The 10704-nt window shown below is 39.9% G+C and overlaps 1 protein-coding gene and 1 pseudogene across 6 annotated transcripts in view; one reads left to right on the forward strand and one right to left on the reverse strand.

Annotated features, from left to right (window-relative positions):
- Nucleotides 1-10704, forward strand: part of REEP1 (receptor accessory protein 1) — a 123552-nt gene that overhangs the window by 66192 nt on the left and 46656 nt on the right. The gene's annotated exons all lie outside the window — the stretch shown is intronic.
- On the reverse strand, nt 8505-9233 carry LOC109375927 (GTP-binding nuclear protein Ran-like; annotated as a pseudogene).

A 10704-nucleotide genomic window follows, 5' to 3' on the forward strand; every position in this document is an offset into this window, starting at 1 on the left:
ATATTATATTATATTATATTACATTATATTATATTATATTATATGTGTGTGTGTGTGTGTGTGTGTGTGTGTGTGTGTGTGTGTATAGATATCTCTCTCCCAGTTACAGTTACTTCTTTGGCTCCCCAACATTGACATTCACTCCTTAACCTAGATTTTGGCTTTTATTTTTATTTATTTATTTATTATTTTTTAATTGGGGCAGATTTTGGCTTTCAAAAGAATCTTCTAACAAGAATTCTATATAACCCATATACTTGCCAAATCTAAATTTCTTCAGCTGTGTCCAGTTCTCGGTCCACTATTTATTTTCCTTTGGCTCTGGCACGATCTAACCTTAATATTCAGCACTCTAAAAGTTAAATTATCAAATAAACCATCACTGACACTCCCCATATACTGTATTAGGTGGAGAATAAATAAAAATAAAACTAGTTAAAATATTTATATCTATACATAACAAAGAAATGAGGAAAATATTGGTAGAAGCTATAGTACTTAGTTATGCAAGTGCTCATGAGTTCATAATTAGTGTTTATGTCTTTTGTTAAAAGATAAATTTTTAAAAGGGTAAAATCATGACTGTACACAAATATAAAATTAATGCATATCAAAAATTTTACTTAACTCATTGATTAATGAGGGAACTGGTAAGGTGCTAAATAATAGTTAAAAGCAGACACATAAGCTTCAGGAGTGATGAAATGAATTTGTTAATAGATATTCAACTGATTTCTTGGGTGGGTGGGAGATTAGTTGTACCTCCGTTGGACAAAATTAATTTGCAACTCTATGAACAAAATCATTTGTACTGCAATCAGTTTCCTATAATTTACAAAGTTGTAAAATAGCTCAAAATAATGGGGTTCCTTATCCAAGCGTGTGGCCTAAATCTTCATTCCTGAGCAATCCGAGACCTTAGTAATCCTGCCTGTGTAGCTTTGTAGTAGTGATCCATTGACTTTTACTTCTGAATGAGACAGAAGTAGGAGATCCCTCCCTCCAGAATCATTAACTTCCGTCCACCCTCCTTCCTGCCACATTGTGTGGCAGCAACCTGGTTCCCCATGATAATCAAGGTCAGTCACCCATCTAAGGCCATAAGTCCCTTTATTTCCTAGTGGCATGAAATGGCCAGGTGACAGTATCTTCCACTTCATTGGAACCATCTCTGTCCCTGGCAGAAGCATCCATCCCCCAGGTACTAAAATTATTAAAATGCAGAATCAAAAGTTTGGGGTTGAGAAGTAGAAATGTTGGGAGTCAATTAAACCAATGATCCTCAAACTTGAACATGCATATGAATGAGCAGAGGATTTCATTAAAATACAGAACTATGGATTGTGATCTATTAGGTCTGGGGTGAGACCTGGGATTCTGTATTTCTCACAAGCTCCTAGATGATTCCAATGGTGCTTGTCACAGGCCACAAATATCTGCATTCTGTGGGTCCATGAACATCATTCCAAAATGTAATCATGCTTCAACTCCAGTCCCTCACTCATCCTTCCAAGTACCTCATCATCTTGCCAAATCCTTTCCTGGTATTTTAAAATGTACTTGGGATTTGTTTTAATCAGATATGATAAGGCATGCAGACACAGAAATGACTATCATGAAGGAAGATGTTTTTACTCACAGCTCCCTAGAAGTAGGAGGCACGGCACACCACCCAGGGTCACGTGGATGAGCACCAGGGTTGGTCAACAGTCAGGGAGAGTGAGGGGGATACATGGGCAACAACCCTGATTGTGGTTTCTGCAGGGAAGTCAAAGTAAGGCAGAGTACTCAAATTTAGGATTGGGTAGTTTGAATAATTTCAGCAGGCTCTAGGGTGTGGGGGCTGCCCCTAGTTGTCTGGTACCTGGCTCTGGGATTATTAGGGCTGGGGAATATTGGCTTAACCTGTGAGAGCTCCATAGGAGGTAGTTTGAAGTATGGGCCCTGGATTGGTCAGTTTGCACATGAAAGGTACGCTCTGGGGCAAGTCTTCTATTTCTTTTCTTTTTTTTTTTTTTTTAAGATTTTATTGGGGAGTTGGGGGAGGGAACAGTGTTGGTGGAATCGAGGAAGGGGAACAGACAAGTTGCTGTCCTTTTGTTCTTCAGTCTAGTTGTGGAGGACGTCGCTCCACTGGCCCATGTTGGTATTGTGATCATTACACTCTTCCCGGTTGAGCCTGATCTGTTGCTGGCCATTGGACAGCCACTTGTGGCAGCTCACAGCAGCTCTTGCCAGCTGCTGGCTGCTCACGCTGGCTGCCAGCCACTCATGGTAGCTCACCGTAGCCCACTGCAGCCCCACTGCAGCCTACGCCATCACCGGCGACTCACAGCAGCCCAGCTCCAGGTCGAGCTGTTGTTCATCATCTTAGCTGTAGAGGGTGCAGTGTCGTTGGCCCATGTGGGATCTGAACCGGCGACCCTGCTGCTCAGAGCTCGCACTCCCAAGCCAACTCTTAACCAACGAGCCATTGGGCCGGCCCTTCTGCTATTTCTAAGAATTGGCTAGTCCTGGGAAGGGGCAGTTTCTCCCCAGCCAGCAAGACCTCAGATGCCAGAGCATCAAGAATACAGAAAATAAGAAAATATAGTGTTTGGATTGAGTTCGAGTTGTTCCAGGATTTGTTCCTGAGACGCCACAAGCCCAAAGAGCACACCAGGTGGCTGAGTGTGAGACAGGTTTATTGAGACTTACTGACCAGGCAGAGCCTCTGGAGACTGCTGGCTGAAGGGATAGTGATCTGCACGCAGGCGGAGAAGAAGCAAGGTTACAGAGGTACAGCAAAACAGAGAGCGTTCCGTGGGAGAAATCATCTGGCAGGCTCTCAAGGCCCGCTGTCATACACACAGTGTCCCAAGAAGCAGGGAGACCTTGACTGCCAGCCAGCATACACAACAGGCTGATAAGCAGCATTCCCAGGGAATCGGGAGACCTTGACTGTCTGCCACCTCATCTGCCCGTGCGCCAGTTCCCTACACATAGTTAATAACACATGGTGACAGTGTAAATGCAATACCTGAGGACATCTCTTCTTCCAGGCTAAGTGCTCTGTTCAAAGTTCTGCCTGCAGGGGAATTTCACTTCCTCATTCTCTCAGGACCACGCCTCACTATACAGCTGTCCCCTGTGAGCTCCTGCCAGCAGATGGTGCAGTCATCTGTAAACAGGCTCAAATTGTTGCGTTCTCAGTCATTTGGCATAGGGAATTACCTGTGAAGCTGAAGCAAGGCCCAGATACAAGAGGGAATGTGAACAGCTCGAGAAATGGTGTGACTGGTGTAGGGGAACATCCAGAGGTGACACTAAACAGGTGGCTAAGCCTGCCACCTCCACAGCTCATAGGGGAGGCCTCTTGCAGGCTGCCAGGAGCCCTGGGGGCATAGTGCTATGGGCCATGGTGTCTCCATCCATCTCTGTGGCTCATGGAAGGTCTCCAGGCTCTGCTTCCCGCCCTCTTGCTATGACCTAGGATCATGGCTCCTCTCCTAGCTCCTCACTCCTGGATCCTACCCCTGATTGTCCAGAGAGACTCCCTAGTCCTTCTGTCAACTATCCATTCCAGAGTTTCTCCTGGTCATTACTGCTCAAATTGGCCATAGCTCCCTCTCCCTGTTCTGGATGCTGGCCCACTCAGGCTCCCCCTCATCTTGCAGGGAGTTTTGGATAGAATCCCTTGAACCTGGCAAGTTCTATTTCAAACCTTGGAAAAAATAACCATCATTTGGTTTCTCTGTGGTATGATAGGGAGAAAAGCGTTTTCTGGTAATTTATTTATGGTTTCCATCCCTATGAGCCACCAGTATTCCATTTACCTTTTTAGGCTCAGTGAATCATTCTCAGACCGTTCTTTCTGCATAAAATTATTTTAAAGGGAAGGAGTGCATAATGGAAACTTCTTTAGGCTAACACTTCAAGCCCCCTCTCTGCCATGCCTTTTTTATCTTTGGCCATAGCCCCAGTCTCCCTTCTGAGATTTGGCCTTGCCTTTCCAGAGGCCTTTTGGACATTCTTCTTGGATGTCTCTTGGACCCTCAGACTGCTCTCAACTTCATGAAGCTCAACCTCTTCTCCCTGAATTGCCTCGTTCTTTACTTTATTGCTGGTGTGAGTGGCTCCATATCACCCCATGCCTCAACTTCATCAGGCCCCTTTCCTCCTATGTATACCCATCCATCCATTCTGCAGGTATTCATGGGGAGCATCTGTAGCTTTGAGAGCTGTCTAATTCTGTCTTTTCTTCTCAAAAAGCCACCTAGACCATTATTTCCCAAAGTATACTCCTTCTCAACTTTTTTGAAAGCATCCTTTCTTTCCCATTCACAATGTCAACATTCTAACCCAGTCATTCAAAACATATTCATTGAGTACCTACTATGTGTCAGGAACTGTTTTGGCTAGTAGAGTTATAATGGTGTGCAAGAAGAATTGGTCTCCATAATCAGGGAACTTATAAGCTAGTAAGAAAAGCATAGGATTAAACAGGTACTTTCAAAGCAGAGTGGTAAGTGTGATGACATGGAACATGTATGACACTTTGGGAGGAAGAAAGGAGAGGGTACTTAACTAAACAGTGGACACTTCCTGGAGGAAATAACATTTAGGCTGAGATCTGAGGGCTGAGTCAAAAGAAGATGTGCTGTTCTGGGAACCAAAAGAAGTTTATTATAACTGGAGTGGAGAATTCAAGAAAGTATGGGTGGGGAGGAGAGCTTTTAATGGAGGTAATTAACTTCCAGTTCTTGCAAGGACTTATAAACCAATTGAAGGAAATTGGGCTTTATTTTAACAACAGTAAGGAACTATTGAAAGCTTTAAGCAAGGAAGGAGAATCATCAAATTTGGATTTAACAAGATCAAAGATCATTCTGACTGGAATATGGAGGATAGATTGGGAAGGTGGAAGAGATATAGAAAGTGAGCAAAAGACTATATAGTTCTAATTTGGACAGGAGATGTTGGTGGACTGAAGTAAGGAAATGGCAGAGGGGATGGAGAAAAGAAGATAGGTCCAACATAAATAAGAGAGTAGGAGTGATAAAATTTGCTGATTGGTTGCCTCTGTTAGGTGAAGAATGCAAAGCCTTACCCAGGGAAAGTGTCTAGTCTAGAGTTAGAAGGAAATGTCTAAAACAAAGCCCTGCGGAGGAATTGATGTGCCTAAGAAGTAGCCAGAAAGTCAAGAGGGAACCCAGGACAGTTGTGGTGTTGGGGGAGCTTTTTAGGAAGTGATAGTTTCACATCCAGCTGAAAAGTCAAGCAAGTCAAGTAAACTGAAAAAGGGTCCCTCACACTTCCTTGAAATATGTTATAAAACGGAAACCGCAGTGAGAGCAGTATTGATGTAATGGATACAGTACACTGAGTAAGTGAGGGATGATGAAGTAGACACTGCAACTATGGTGACTCATTGGAGAAGTTTGTAGCTAAGGGTTGTATCAAGGGAAGAGATTTTTTTTTATTGTTGTTGTCATTGTCCTTTGTTTGTAATTGAAGATACTAGAGTATGGTTTGAATACTGAAAAGAAAGAGCTTGTAGAGAGGCTCCTAGCTGGGCATCACCATTGGGAATTTCTGGCTCTTGGGCCCCAGCGTGCCGTGGACCTTACAGCTGGACATGACCTTGTTTACCTCCACCCAAGGTGCCTGTTCTTCTGTTGCTGATAACCTTGGCAGCATGTGGTGTCTCAGACAGCAGTTACTTTTGATGGACTAAAGCACCCTGGTTCCCAGGGGACAGTCTTGTTTTTTTTCTGAATAAAGGCTTCTAAGTACAGCTGACCCTTGAACAACACAGGTTTGAACTGTGTAGGTCCACTTACACACAGATTTTTTTCAGCTAACTCAAGCAGTTCAAACCTGTGTTGTTCAAGGATTGACTCCATAGTTAGGAATATCATTTGCAGAGGGCGAACTGTAGTTATATGTGCATTTTCAACTGTGCTGGAGGTTGACTCCCCTAACACCTTTGTTGTTCAAGGATCAGCTGTAATTTATTGAGCAACGTGTTTCAGTCACAAAGACAATAGGCATTTACCAGAACTGCCTTCATTTTTTAAAAGATATTTTTGCTGGGTATAGAATTCTAGGTTGACTTTTTTTTTCAGCACTTTAATCATCTTATTGCATTTTCTTCTGGTATTCATTGTTTGTGATGAAAAGTCAGCTGTAATTCTTATTGTTGTTCCTCAGTAGGTAATGTGTCTTTTCCCACCTCTGTCTTAAGATTTTCTGTTTCGTTTTCAACAATTTTTCTATGATGTGCTTAGTTGTGGTTTTATGTATACTTATATTGTTTGAGGTTCTCTGAGCTCCCCGATTTTGTGGATTTGCTATTTTTGATGAAATTTTGGAAATTTTCAGTTTATATTTCTTTAAATGATTTTTTGTCCCATTTTCTTTTCCCTCTCCTGGAATTTCTATTCTATGTATTTTAGACTGTTCGATGCTGTTCCACAGATACTGAGCCTGTCTTTATTTTATTTTTCAATATAGACTTCAGTATAGTTGACTATTACCTTGTATTCAAATTTATAGATCTTTATCTTTTATTCTGTCCAATCTGCTGTTAATTCCATTCAATAATTTTTAAAATTTCAGATATTGTGTTTTTCAGTTCTAGGATATCATTTGGCTCTTTTTAAAGAGTTTCCTTCTTTGTCGTGAAATCCTCCATTTCTTCAGTCATTATATTCACTTTTTCCTGTAGCTTCTTTAACATATTTATACTCTTTTAATGAAAAGTAATACTAAACCCACCCTCTTCCTCTTAGGATGTGTCTTGTTAAGTGGTGAGAAAAGAAAAAAATTAGATTTCATAGCAAAGACTTTATTAATAAGTTGCTGTGTATCTGGTATCTGTATATCTTCTTTCATGAAGTAGGTGTCTGTTCAGATCTTTGACCTGTTTTATAATTGGGTCATTTTTTATTGTTGAGTTTGAAGAGCTCTTTGTATATTTTGGATATATATATATATATATGGTTGTCAGAAAAGTCATCACATATTTTTTCTGTTTTTTGTTGCAAAAATGTGTCATGACTTTTCTGACAACCCAATATATATATGTAGACAAGTCATAGAGTGGGAAAAAAATTATATATATATATATATATATATATAAATTTTATATTTTATAGAAAATTGTAAAATATATATATATATACATATATACAAAAGATAAATGGTTAACCTAATAAAAGTTTTGCAGTCTGGGGGCCGGCCGAGTGGCTCAGTTGGTTAAGAGCTTGCTCAAGAGTTTGAGCTCTGAGCAACAGCGGTTCGATGCCCAGCCCGAGCTGAGCAGCCGCTGAGCTGCCAACAGGTAGCAGGATGGCTCAGCTAAAAAACAAACAAACAAACAAACAAAAAAAACAAAAAAAAATTTGCAGTCTGTTTCAGATTATTGAGAAGCATTTTACTATCTATTTTTGTTATGTAATATTGCTGGTTATTTTATCTATGTCATTACACTGTTCACTAAAATCATTCAGAAAAAAATCATTAAAGCTGTGGTGCATCTAACTTAAATCCTTACTTTTTGGTATCTTTAAAGCTTGAGAGTACTTGAAAGCAGCAAGTAAATATGGAACATCTTCCTTGAATATCAACTTGACATTAAATATGTAACATTAAAACAAAAAGCAAATAAATGCATAATTTATATTCATTTTTCACAAATGAGACTTCCCTCAAGCTGCTGCTATCATTTATATGGTTTCAGCCATTTAACTTTGAAAAACCGTGTATTAGCACCTGGTTACTTTTGCCATAAAACAAAAGCAACTATAATTCTTAAAATATGTATTTGAAATATCTAAAACACAAACAATTTTTATTCTGACTGGCTGCATAAACCTTGAAGAAGCTCTTCCTCTCGGTTGATACTACCTAGCCAAAAGGCAGGTGAGGTAGATGTTATTTTAGCTTAACTGCATTGATAATATTTACAGCTCTTAACAACTTACTAAATAAAATTGACCTCTGTCATCTCACCTGTGTGAAATGATTCAAATGTATAACAAATAAAGACACAGGAAAAATTTAACCTAATAGCTGTAATAGTAAAGACAATCTAAATAATAACAGCACAATTTTCCTTATTAGTGGTTTTGAAATGCTATTAAACAAGGGATGAATTCACTTGTTTAGATATTTGAAATACAACTTTATTCTGATTCCAAACGAAAAGGAATGGGTGATGGTAACAAACAAGATTTCACCACTGAGTATTGTGATGTGACTGTAGCAGTTTTATATTTGAAACTCAATGAAAAAAGAGTTGTATTCCAAAACAGCCAAATGTGCAGGTTCAAAAAAATGAAGGTATTTTTTTTTTAACTACCACATTCACTCCAAAGCCCTTTCATCTCTTTCAATATCCTAAAGATTAAGCACATGTTCTGCTTAGCTGCATAACAAAGTGACAGACACTGCACCACGGACATCACTGGACAGTTGCCTATAAAATGAGACTTCTGACGCTGGGCTCCAGCTTCACTTTCTCACAGGTCATCATCCTCATCTGGAAGAGCAATTGTGTGAGCAACCTCTAGGTCATGCTCATACTGTGCTGTCAAAGCTGCTTCTATGATAAGCTCTGGTGGGGCAAGGGCAGGCATGGCAACAAACTCCATGTTAGGTTCACCGATGAGTTTTGTAGCAAGCCAGAGGAAGGGCTTTTCAAAGTTGTTACTTTTGGCAGAAATAACATAGTACTGAAGATTCTTCTTTCAGTGGAAGACAATTGATTTTGCCTTAACTTTCCTTCCTTACTATCTATCCACTTTGTTGCCACACAACCTTATAGGGATGTTTTCACATACTCATACCAGATCTCTATGCTATTGGGTTGTCGGAAAAGTCATGACACATTTTTGCAATGAAAAACAGAAAAAATGCATCATGACTTTTCCGACAACCCGATAGTTAGGCACATTCTTGTAAGTAACTCTCGAAGTTACATTCAATATTATAATGGCACGCTGGGTTTGGATATAATAGTCATCTCTCAGTCCACCAAATTTCTCCTGACAGACTGTATCCCATACATTGAACTTAATAGTTCCTCTGTTGGTATAAAACACAAACGGTTGGTCCTCAACACCCAAGGTAGCTACATACTTCTCAAACTCACCAGTCAGATGATGTTTCACAGATGTAGTTTTTCCAGTCCCACCATCACCAACCAGTACAAGTTGGAACTGAACCTGGTGTTCTCCTTGGGCAGTCATCATGATGTTACTTCCAGATGTGTTTCTGGGCCTGACTGAGAGCTGGAAAGATGGCGGAAGCCATCTTTTCACATTTTTGATGGTGTCCTTTGAAGTACGAAAGTTTTAAGTTTTGACAAACTCTAATTTATCTATTTTTTTTCTTTCATTCCTTGTACTTTTGGTGTCATATCTGAGAAACCATTGCCTAATCAAAGGTCACAGAAAGTCACTCTTATATTTTCTTGTAAGAATTCTTACATTTAGGTTTCTGATTGATTGCGAGTAAATTTTTGTTTAGGGTATGAGGTATAAGTCCAACTTTGTTCTTTCACATGGATATCCAGTTGTCTCAACACAGATTATACTTTTAAAAGTCCTTGTGTGCTGATTTTAACATCTAGGTCATCTATGGATCTATTTCTATTAACCAGTTTTTGTTTTGACCATGAATTATACTGTTTTGTTCCTTCATATGTATACTTTTTTGTTGTTGTTTATTGGAATTTATGTGTTATACATCATAGAAAGTCTGGATTTTAGTTGCCTTCTTGTAAAGAATTTTAAGTTTTGTTCCAGCAGGTTGTTCAATTTTGCAGATCACCCTGACCTTGTGGTAGGTAGGTTTTACATTTTGTTGGGGCAGGTATATTTCTGTTTAACCTTTAGTCCTAGAACTAATTTCTTAGTCCTGAGATATAGTTTTTGTTTGTTTGTTTGTTTTTTTAGCTGAGCCATCCTGCCACCTCTTGGCAGCTCAGCAGCAGTTCAGCTTGGGCCTGGAATCGAACCACTATTGCTCAGAGCTCGCACTCTTGAGCGAGATTTTAACCAACTGAGCCACTCAGCCAGCCCGCTGAGATACAGTTTTTATTTCTAAGGCATAGCCTTTAAATGTTTCAGTGGAAATTTCCAAATGTTTACCAAGCTCCTCTAACTTGACAGGACTTGAACTCCAAACTCTGTTTCTTCTATTGTGGGAAGAAACTGAAAATCTGTTCAACTCTTTCAGCTTTCCAGCCTTTTTTTTTTTTTTTCCTCAGCCACCTTGGAGTATTATCTGATTCTTTACAATTCAGGGGTCAAGCAAAGATTTGAAGGGAATTTATATATGGATTTTGGGGCCTGATCTTTTATGACTTCCTTCTTTCTGGGATTTTTTCCTCTCAATTTTTCCTCTCAAGCAGTCTCAAACTCCATTCTCTAATTCCTCAGGAAAATAAGACTGTGAGTTTCTGCTTGAGTTCTGTCTGCCCCCTGATTTGCAGGCTGAGGAGTGTCCCAGCCACATCAACATGGATCTATCCTGCTGTGGTTCCCTTATTTCAAGAGTTGAATCCATTTCATTTTTTGCCAACTTTTGATAACTTTCTAGTGCCTTCAAACAGTTGTTTTAAAATATTTTATTCAGGGGGCCGGCTGAGTGGCTCAGTTGGTTAAGAGCTCGCTCAAGAGTTTGAGCTCTGAGCAACAGTGGTTCGAGTCAGCCCGA

The sequence above is a fragment of the Hipposideros armiger genome, unplaced genomic scaffold, assembly GCF_001890085.2.
Source record: "Hipposideros armiger isolate ML-2016 unplaced genomic scaffold, ASM189008v1 scaffold_1003, whole genome shotgun sequence".
In the NCBI taxonomy this organism is placed as follows: Eukaryota; Metazoa; Chordata; class Mammalia; order Chiroptera; family Hipposideridae; genus Hipposideros; species Hipposideros armiger.